Source organism: Dermochelys coriacea, chromosome 1 (assembly GCF_009764565.3).
Source record: "Dermochelys coriacea isolate rDerCor1 chromosome 1, rDerCor1.pri.v4, whole genome shotgun sequence".
In the NCBI taxonomy this organism is placed as follows: domain Eukaryota; kingdom Metazoa; phylum Chordata; order Testudines; family Dermochelyidae; genus Dermochelys; species Dermochelys coriacea.
In genome coordinates, this window is record NC_050068.2 from 264,766,265 (window position 1) to 264,775,878 (window position 9,614).

At 43.1% G+C, this 9,614-nt stretch overlaps 1 pseudogene; it reads left to right on the forward strand.

Moving 5' to 3' along the window:
* Positions 1-8,078: 8,078 nt before the first annotated feature.
* LOC119857978 lies at positions 8,079-8,888 on the forward strand (annotated as a pseudogene).
* Positions 8,889-9,614: the final 726 nt, after the last annotated feature.

Genomic DNA, 9,614 nt, shown 5'->3' on the forward strand with positions numbered 1-9,614 from the left:
GAGGCGAGCAGCCCTCAATGGTGAAAGAACAGGCTAAAGACTATTTAGAAAGCTGGACATGCACAAGTCCATGGGGCCAGATCTAATGCATCTGAGGGTGCTGAGAGAGTTGGCTGATGTGATTGCAGAGCCATTGGCCATTATCTTTGAAAACTTGTGGTGATTAGGGGAGGTCCCAAATGATTGGAAAAAGGCAAATATGGTGCCCATCTTTAAAAAAGGGAAGAAGGAGAATCCAGGGACCGGTCAGCCTTACCTTAGTCCCTGGAAAAATCATGGATCAGGTCCTCAAGGAATCCATTTTGAAGTACTTGGAGGAGAGGAAGGTGATTGGGAACAGTCAACATGGATTCACCAAGGGCAAGTCATACCTGACCAACCGGATTGCCTTCTATGATGAGATAACTGGCTCTGGGGATATGGGGAAAGCAGTGGACGTGATGTATCTTGACTTTAGCAAAGCTTTTGATATGATCTCCCACAGTATTCTTGCCAGCAAGTTAAAAAAAGTATGGTTTTGGTGAATGGACTATAGGTAGATAGAAAGCTGGCTAGATCATTGGGCTCAACGGGTAGTGATCAACAGCTCAATGTCTAGCTGGCAGCCAGTATCAGGCAGACTGCCCTAGAGATCTGTCCTGGAGCTGGTTTTCTTCAACATCTTCATTGATGATTTGGATGATGGGATGGATTGCACCCTCAGCAAGTTCACAGATGACACTAAGCTGGGAGGAGAGGTAGATACACTGGAGGGTAGGGATAGGGTCCAAAGTGACCTACTCAAATTGGAGGATTGGACCAAAAGAAATCTGGACAAGGACAAGTGCAGAGTCCTGCACTTAGGAAGAAAGCCAGGCACTGCTACAGGCTAGGGACTGACTGGCTAAGCAGCAGTTCTGCAGAAAAGGACTTGGGAATTTCAGTGGATGAGAAGATGGATTTGATTCAACAGTGTGCCCTTGTTGCCAAGAAAGCTAATGGCATATTGGGTTGCATTAGTAGCAGCATTGCCAGCAGATCAAGGGAAGTGATTATTCCCCTCTATTTGGCACTGGTGAGGCCACATCTGGAGTATTGGGTCCAGTTTTGGGATCCCCACTACAGAAAGGATGTGGACAAATTGGAGGGAGTCCAGCAGAGGGCAACGAAAATTATTGGAGAGCTGGGGCACATGACTTATGAGGAGAGGCTGAGGGAACTGGGCTTATTTAGTTTTCAGAAGAGAAGAGTGAGGGGGGATTTGATAGCAGCCTTCAACTACCTCAAGGGGGGTTCCAAAGAGGATGGAGCTAGGAGGATGGAGCTAGGCTGTTCAGTGGTGACAGATAACAGAACAAGGAGCAATGGTCTCAAGTTGAAGTGGGGAGGTCTAGGTTGGATATTAGGAAAAACTATTTCACTAGGAGGCTGGTGAAGCACTGGAATGGGTTACCTAGGGAAGTGGTGGAATCTCTATCCTTAGAGGTTTTTAAGGCCCATCTTGACAAAGCACTGGCTGGGATGATTTAGTTGGGGTTCGTCCTGCTTTGAGCAGGGGATTGGACTAGATGACCTCTTGAGGTCTCTTCCAACCCTAATCTTCCATGATTCTATTATTTGAACCAAAAGCATGGTCTCACATTTACAATGACTATAAAAGCAGTGAATGATTGATAGTTTTTTTTTTTTCCTGAATATCTATCAATTACCTTCTCCTGGGGCATAGGCAGATTACCATGGATTTTTTCCTGAGGATTTTACCCCATTACACACTAGATTATTTATACCTTTCCACATTATCTGACCATCCAATCAACATTAAGCCTTGTGTCTTATATAACCCACACAATATGCATATGCAAGCTTCATTTTACATAAATTTAGCTGTCCATGCTATTTTTATGTCATCATGCCTCTCTCTTCTAATTGGTTTTTGTACTTCAATCATACCACTCTATGTAGAATTTTTCCCGATTTTCCCTAATACAGGGACTTCTTGTCAGTAGCTTTTATGTATCTACTGTACTGATTAACTTCCTCTTATCTGTGCCTAGGCTTGTCAGAATTCCATTTTTATTTTTTTTCTAATTGTAATGATTAATATCAATTTTGATTTTTAAGATGCTTTTGTTTGTATTGATTTTTATTTCTACTGTTGTTGGAAATTAAGTGGGCAGTAGGGTTGGAGTAGAGTTAGGGCAGCACCGATAGCAGGTCTGCAGAGGGTTTCCTGCACATCTCAGGGGTCCAAGACACTAGGGTGCAAGAGGTGGGGGAGGCTGCGGTCCTGGCCCTGCAGAGCAGAGACCCCTGGCCGGAACTGCAAGGAAAATGTTGATTCCCCAGCTGTGGGGTGCTGCTGAAGAGTACCTGCTCAGGGATGACTCTCACATGTTTGTCTGGTGTGTGAGGGAGCGGGCCTATGGTAGCAGAGCTGCAGAAGCCTCCCTGCATAGACACAGGGCCAGTGACACCTGATTCCTGCAGGCACGAGGTATAAGGAAGGCAGTGGTCCTGGAGGTGCAAAGTAGAGACCCCAGTGAGGACTGCCAGGAGGAGGAGAACAAGTCCCCAGCCACAGGGGAGGTCACCCCATTGGTGAATGGCTCCTGCCTTGAGACTGGGCAAACTAACTCTGTGTTAACTTTTTTTTTTTTTTGCTATTTAATTTGTAAGCCATTCCTCATGTCCACTTAATATAGGGTAGCTCTCACTGAAACATACTTACAATACATCCTCAGTGGCTACTGACAACTCCAAGGGGTTAGTTAATTGTGCACCATAATTCTGTATGTCCTAGTTTTCAGAACCTGGCAGCTCAGTGGCCTTGATGTTCTGTAGGGCATGAGACACTGTCAGGCACTCTGAACACTGTGTGAACAAAGATTTGGACAGTGAATAACCATGTGGCAAGTTATTGTAACCTGAATGGTAAACTGCAATGATGCCTTAGCAGCTGAATTCCAGTGAATGTTCGTCTTTTTGGGGAGTGTCCAGTAAGATTGTGTGATGTGTCTGTGTATGGCCTTCCAGAAACTAAACTGCAAGCATAAGGGACAGAAGCTTCTTTTCCCCTAATTTCTGATACCTCTGTGTTTTTGCATATGTGAATCTTGAAATTAAAATATCTGAAAAACTAAAGAATATGTCTTGCTCTTTTCCTTCCCCTGCCCCCCAAAAAACATTTAAAATCCTTAATAAAGTGGTGTAAAACCCCTTAATAATTAAAGTATCAATTAAAAGTGACAAAACATAAACAACCAAAAGAACAAACAAACAAAACCAACCAACTGTCCCCACCCCAAACCTCTTGCCTGGGAGACAAGGGGTTAGTGGACATGGATATATGCAGGTTGATGAGGTGTTCTTGTGTGTGGAGAGGAGATGACATGAGGGTAACTAACTTTAGGGTTTTTCTGGGCATTTAGAGGTGCTCCACAAGGATGTGTCCAAGATAAAAGTGATGCCAGTGCCTTTGCATCAAACGGTCAATATTTAAAAGGATTCCCCAGCTGTAGTGCCGTGGCCCACTGGGGCACTTTTGACAGTAGTAGTATGGGGAGTCTTAGAGCACTGATACCTTGGTGCAAAGGCATTCTTATTTCTTATCAGTCCTCCTGCTGGAATCCTCCAAACAGCTTATTTGTTTGTCTGCCCTGACGTTTTAGAGTGTAGGCTGCAGGGGAGGGAACGTTTCTTATTCTATGCCATGGACTTGGCTACACTACACAGTTTTGTCGGCAAAAGACAACTTTTTTCAACAAAACAGCAGAGGTGTGCACTGTACAATGCTCCTAATTCCAACAAAACTTTCCTGCTTCGCTGACAAAATAAAGCCATCTTGACAAGATGCGTAGAGCTTTATGTAGCAAAGTTAGATCTACAAAGCATCAATGTCGCTGTAACTAGCCTCCAGGAGGTATCCCAGTCCACAATGCCCACCGTGACTGCTCTGCTCATTGTTTTGAACTCCACTGCCCTGCATCCAGCTACATAGGCATGCACCTCTTCCCTTTCAAAGCCTCAGGAAGTTTTGAAACTGCTCAGCATGGACAGCTTGCATAGCTACTGCCCAGCTGAACACGCCAGCTCCTTGGTAGTAAATGCACTTCTGCCTGGACTACAGGGAGCGGGAGGGTCTCCTTGGTTTGTGGGGAGAGGAGGCTGTGGGAAAACTCTGAGGGAACCATGGAATCAAAACATTAATGTGGAATCCTGCTCTCTCCAGCACTAGGACCACAGTGGCAGGCAGGGTGGGCCGCTTACCTGCGAGGAGGGAGAGGAAGAGACTTGTGCTGTGCAGAGCCAGGGAGTGAGTTGGGGGCTGATGTTGGGGCGTCCCTTTCCCCCGCTGGTGTACTGGTCTCCGCTGAGCTGAGATAGAGGGACGGGGACACCAGCTGTCTATGCACCAGCTTCTGCCTCAGGATTGTTTACTTCCAGCTGCTGTCTGAACTTAGAGATAACTTGCCCACACATTCACTCTCCCCCAACACATACACTTCCCCAACCCATACTCCCCACTCCCCTCCACAACAGAGTCTCTCACACTCCCCCAACACACTGTGGGCTTCTTGTGTTAGTGTTCAGCAATGTCAGTTTGGTCATATTACCAAGTGCTACTTTAAAAAAATGATTTAAAATGTGTTACTTTTCAGGTACACACAGCAATCATTATAAGGTTCGTAGCACGGTGCAGACAAACAATGCCAGGCTCAGTACATTATAGCAACACACATTATTGTGGCTCAGTGTTATCATGCTCCTTCAAGGCATCCCCAGCTGAATAGCTTCCCACTGGGCTCCTCTTATAGCCTTGTGTTCATAATAAACAACACAATACTGAAAAACAGTGCAGGATCCATGCTTTCTGACAGAGATGACTGGATTGCAGGTTACCAGAGCAGTTGAAAAGCTGTTGGCAATCTAGTAGGATGCCCATGGAATGATGGGATTTAGAAATCTTCATCATATGACACTGTACCTGTCCCCATGAGGTATTGCAAACCCTTCCCAAAGCTACCCACACTGCACTGCTCTGTGTGTCAATGCAAGAGCTGCTATTGTGGATGTACTCCACTGACACAAGGAGCACAGTGTGGGCATGCAACAGCGGTTTAATTACAGTGGTGGCTGTATGTTGGCATAACTTGCACTGGCAAAACTCTGTAGTTTAGACAAGGCCTTAGTTGGTACAAATCCTAGAGCAATAGGACGGTGGCACTGGTTGGGCACTTTAGGTCCTACTGGATTAAAAATAGTAACAATGTATGGTTATTGGGGAAGAAGTGGGGCTTGAGCTGGGAAGGGCCAGATGGGAAGAAGTGCAGCAGAGAGGAAAAACAAACCGCTCTGCTACCCCCCATATCCCGCATTCTAGAAAGTTGGAATCTAGAGATAAATGGTAACAATGTGCAAACGGTGGAGAGGAGGCATTTGAGAGCATGGGAGTGTCTGGTTTTGAGCAAAGGGATGTGACGTGTGGGGACTACATCTGGATAGAGTTCAGGAGAGTGAGTTTAATTGAAATATGGGGAAGTGGCTTGTGTAGGAGCCTGGGACACTGGGGTTTCCCCAAGTGCAGGATTGTACCATGTGGGGTGTTTATGAATGGATAAATGGGCATGTGGGTGGAGGGAAGAGTGACTGTGTGTACACCTATCATGAAACAACATGAAATGTACAAGTATTGAATGAAGCAAAGATCATGCTTACGAGGGTTCATTAGTCAGTTTTGGAACCAGATAAAATCATTAACAAATTAAAATGCATATTTTCATAATATATTTTGTAATTTGGGGAAGGTGAACTACTTATACTCCAAGGTGAGGACAGACACTCTCAGACAATTCAAAGTATTTTTAAAACATCCTCATTTTCGGGGTGATGTTAGCATAATTTTCTCTTTAAGAGGAAACCAAGTGAACCAGACTGACAATACCATGCCCCTAGCAAACTATGCATCCATAACTAACCTTCTGTGCTTCAGTTTTATGGACAATTCTCTAAAATCATATTCCTCTGGGCCTTTCTCAGGTTGACTTTTACGTAAAGGATGAAACATGGAGCTGTTTTTTCTCATCCCCTTTCTCTTCCAAGTTAACCCTGCACCGCCCTTTTTTTAAAAACAAAAAAACCCCAACCCCCCAAAAAAGCACACATTGAGATGAATCAAAACAGCAGACAAGGAGGAGATTGCTTATCTTAATAGCTTCCACGTATTCTTCACATTTCATCGGCGTATGCTTTGTAGAAACCATCACATCTTTATCATGTCTCACATATTGGTGTTTTTTTTTAAATGACTAAGTCCTTTAAAGGGTCATACTAAAAGTGCTAACTGACTTCTCTCAATTTATCTTGGGGATTCATTAGGCCACATTTACTATTGTTTCTAATAATGACATGAGGGCATGTCCACAACATAGTGTACAGGGGAAAAACAAAGCAAAAACAACCATTATATTTCATAAATAACCAGTGTTGATTCTGGATAATTACTGTTTACTGTTTAATAATAATAATTACTATTATTGCTTATTACTGTTATTACTACGATGTGCCTTAATTTTATTTATCATGGTTTATCATCTTCAATAGCAAATCAGCTTCTTCCCTGTTGTTTAGGACCTGATTGTGGCCTAGTTTTCACCAGGTTACAACCAAGATTATCATGAGCAATCTCTAGCTACTGTTGTGGAATGGAAAGAGTATACAGTTTACTCACTTTTATTACTATGGATAATTCAGATGTATAATTCAGATCTTTTTGTGAACCTGTAATTGATTAGTTATAACTAGAACTTATGAGTTCATTTTTGAACTGATGTAAGTCTCTCATTACCTTTTTTTTTTAAAAAAAACACCCTAAACTCTGAATCATGTTCTATTAGTGCTAAAAAACAAATAAAAAACCAAAACAAAATGATCCCTAGGTATAAAGTTTTCATGCAGTTCACAATGCAATACAAATATGAGTACTTCATAGAGCTAACATTGTCTAGTTTACCAAAAGCACTTTTGCATTCTATTAAATATAAGTGGGAAAAGAAATAATGGATTGAAAGCATTTTGATCTTTTTAATGTCCTCTGTATAACTTCAGGCTTTTACAGCAACAATTTCTGACTAGCAAAATGTTGTCATAAATAATGGTGTAAAAAACCCTAATCTTTCTTGTTTTTGAGAATACATACAAAATATTACTCTAGCAACTACTTTGTTTTTTGCATTTAATAAACAAGTATGTGTAGGAATTTAATTAATTCAAATAAAATGTCTTTAAAAACTTAAAATAACTGTTTATGTTGTATTGGAATATCTATAAATGTATACTATGACAATACATGTATATATATTTACTGTGTTTAGGAGGTAATATACTTGGTTAAGGGAACCAATTCTTCTCTCATATTCAAAATTCAGAGGAAGTCGGTTCTCTCTCTTCAAAATCAATTTGAACTGAAAAAAAAATTGAAATCATTACCTTTCTACCCTGATTTGGAGGAAACCCTTTAAAGACTGATTCCCTTGTAGTTGTAATTTTATTTCCAAGGGTACAGTTTTAATTTATCCGTTCTTCTTTACCTCATCATTAGTTTATCCAAGGGGAAGCCCTACTGATTAAAAATACCTGCTTCCCCTTCACCCAGTTGTAAAACCAAATGAGTCAGTGGCAGTTATTGTGAAAAGGAAAACTTTTTTTTTAACTGCGGGGGGAAAAACAACAACAACAAACCCCACAAACCGAAACCCTGAGCGGGCAGAAAAGTCCTTCCCGGTCGGGCTCTTTAATGCACCAATCACAGAATACCCCTGGTGCATGAACAGCAGGCGCCAGCTGTGCTCTCTCCCCACCCCCGCCTTAAATGAGTTATAGAAATATTCTCAAAAAGAAAAGCAGTACTTGTGGCACCTTAGAGACTAACAAATTTATTAGAGCATAAGCTTTCGTGAGCTACAACTCACTTCATCTCACGAAAGCTTATGCTCTAATAAATTTGTTAGTCTCTAAGGTGCCACAAGTCCTCCTTTTCTTTTTGCGAATACAGACTAACACGGCTGCTACTCTGAAACCTAGAAATATTCTGTTAGTACAGTATGTCGGAAACAGCGCTTCTTGCTGCTCCGGCTGTCCCTGATCTTAGAGCTAAAGCCTCCGCTGAAAAGCTGAAGAAGGCGGCAGGAGGCTTCAAAACCCGTAAGTCGTCGGGTCCCAGCTGAACACCAAGGCAGCGTCTGCCTCTAAGGAGCGCAAAGGGCTCTCTTTGGCTGCTCTTAGCTGGCGCGCCGGAGGATACGATGTGGGGAAAAGCAACAGTCGCATCAAGAGGCTGGTGCGCGGAGGCATCTTGGTTCAGACCAAAGCACCCGAGCCTCTCATTTCTTCAAAACCAGCAGGAAGTCGGAAGAGAACAAGGAAAATACGCCGGTTAGGAGGAGTGGAGGGGACAACAACAAAAACAAACAAACAAACAACCCACCAAACACACAACCAATGGCAGAGCCTACGACACCAGCTGTGAAGCTGCCCAAGTCTGAGATCGCGAAAAGGAGCCAGAAAAAATGCCAAGAAAGCGGCCAAGAGCCCGGAAAAGGTTAAAACGAAGGCAAAGCGTTGAGCCCAGGCTGCCAATCGGAAGCTAAGGAAAGATGAAGGCAAAGAAGGCGGCGCCCAGGAAAAAGTGAAATTAAAGAAGGTCTCTTGTCATTCAAGAAACCCAACGCCATCCATTCCAGCCCCAAAATTGCTGACGAGGTTCGTTTATTAACAACCTCACGGTGCTTTTCATGAAAGGGAGAAATTCCCTTTTCGATCTTGCTCCTTAAAATCACAGGAAAGGGACCAATAAAACATACTTTGGTGGGTTCATTGGGAGTGAACATGAAGCAGCCCCCAGGAAAGGGGAGTTATTTCTGCATGTGCACATAGAATATCATGGATGGAAGGGACCTCAGGAAGTCATGTAGTCTAACCCACTGCTCAAAGCAGGACCAATCCTCAATTTTTGCCCCATATCTCTAAATGGCCCCCTCAAGGACTGAACTCAGAACCCGGGTTTAGCAGGCCAAAGCTCAAACCACTGCGCTATCCTTCCTTTTGTGTCATTCGCGCCATAGAGCGGACGCCCATGCTAGAAAGCAAATAAATGGGAACACTTTTACAAATAGATTGTAGCTTTCGTTTTCTTGGGGTTCGTTGTACTACGAAAATTCAATATTCAAAATTCAAATTCAAAATTCAATTCAGCCGTGTTCACTAGTGCTGGAGTCGAGCGTCCCCTCTATAAATTGTTAGGGGAGTGAGCCACTGTAACCACGCTTCTTGTGAGAGAGGGGAGAAGTTGTGTGCGCCTGAGAGAATGTAGCTTCGGCCACCAGGTGGGGGTAAGGAGAAATTTGGCGATCACCTACAGATAAGAATCTCTTTTCTAGTCTACTGGTGGGAACAGGGTTAAGTTTGAAAAGCCTCCTCCGCTGTGCAAGGATTGGCCCGTAACAATCCCCTCAATCTTTTAAGGGGAAAAAGGCATTATATGAACGCTGCTTTACCACCCTGGTGAGGAAAGAATGTAGAGAAGATTGTACCTAAGTGCTGCTAGTTAATATTTCAAAAGAACAGTAAAAGCATAACTA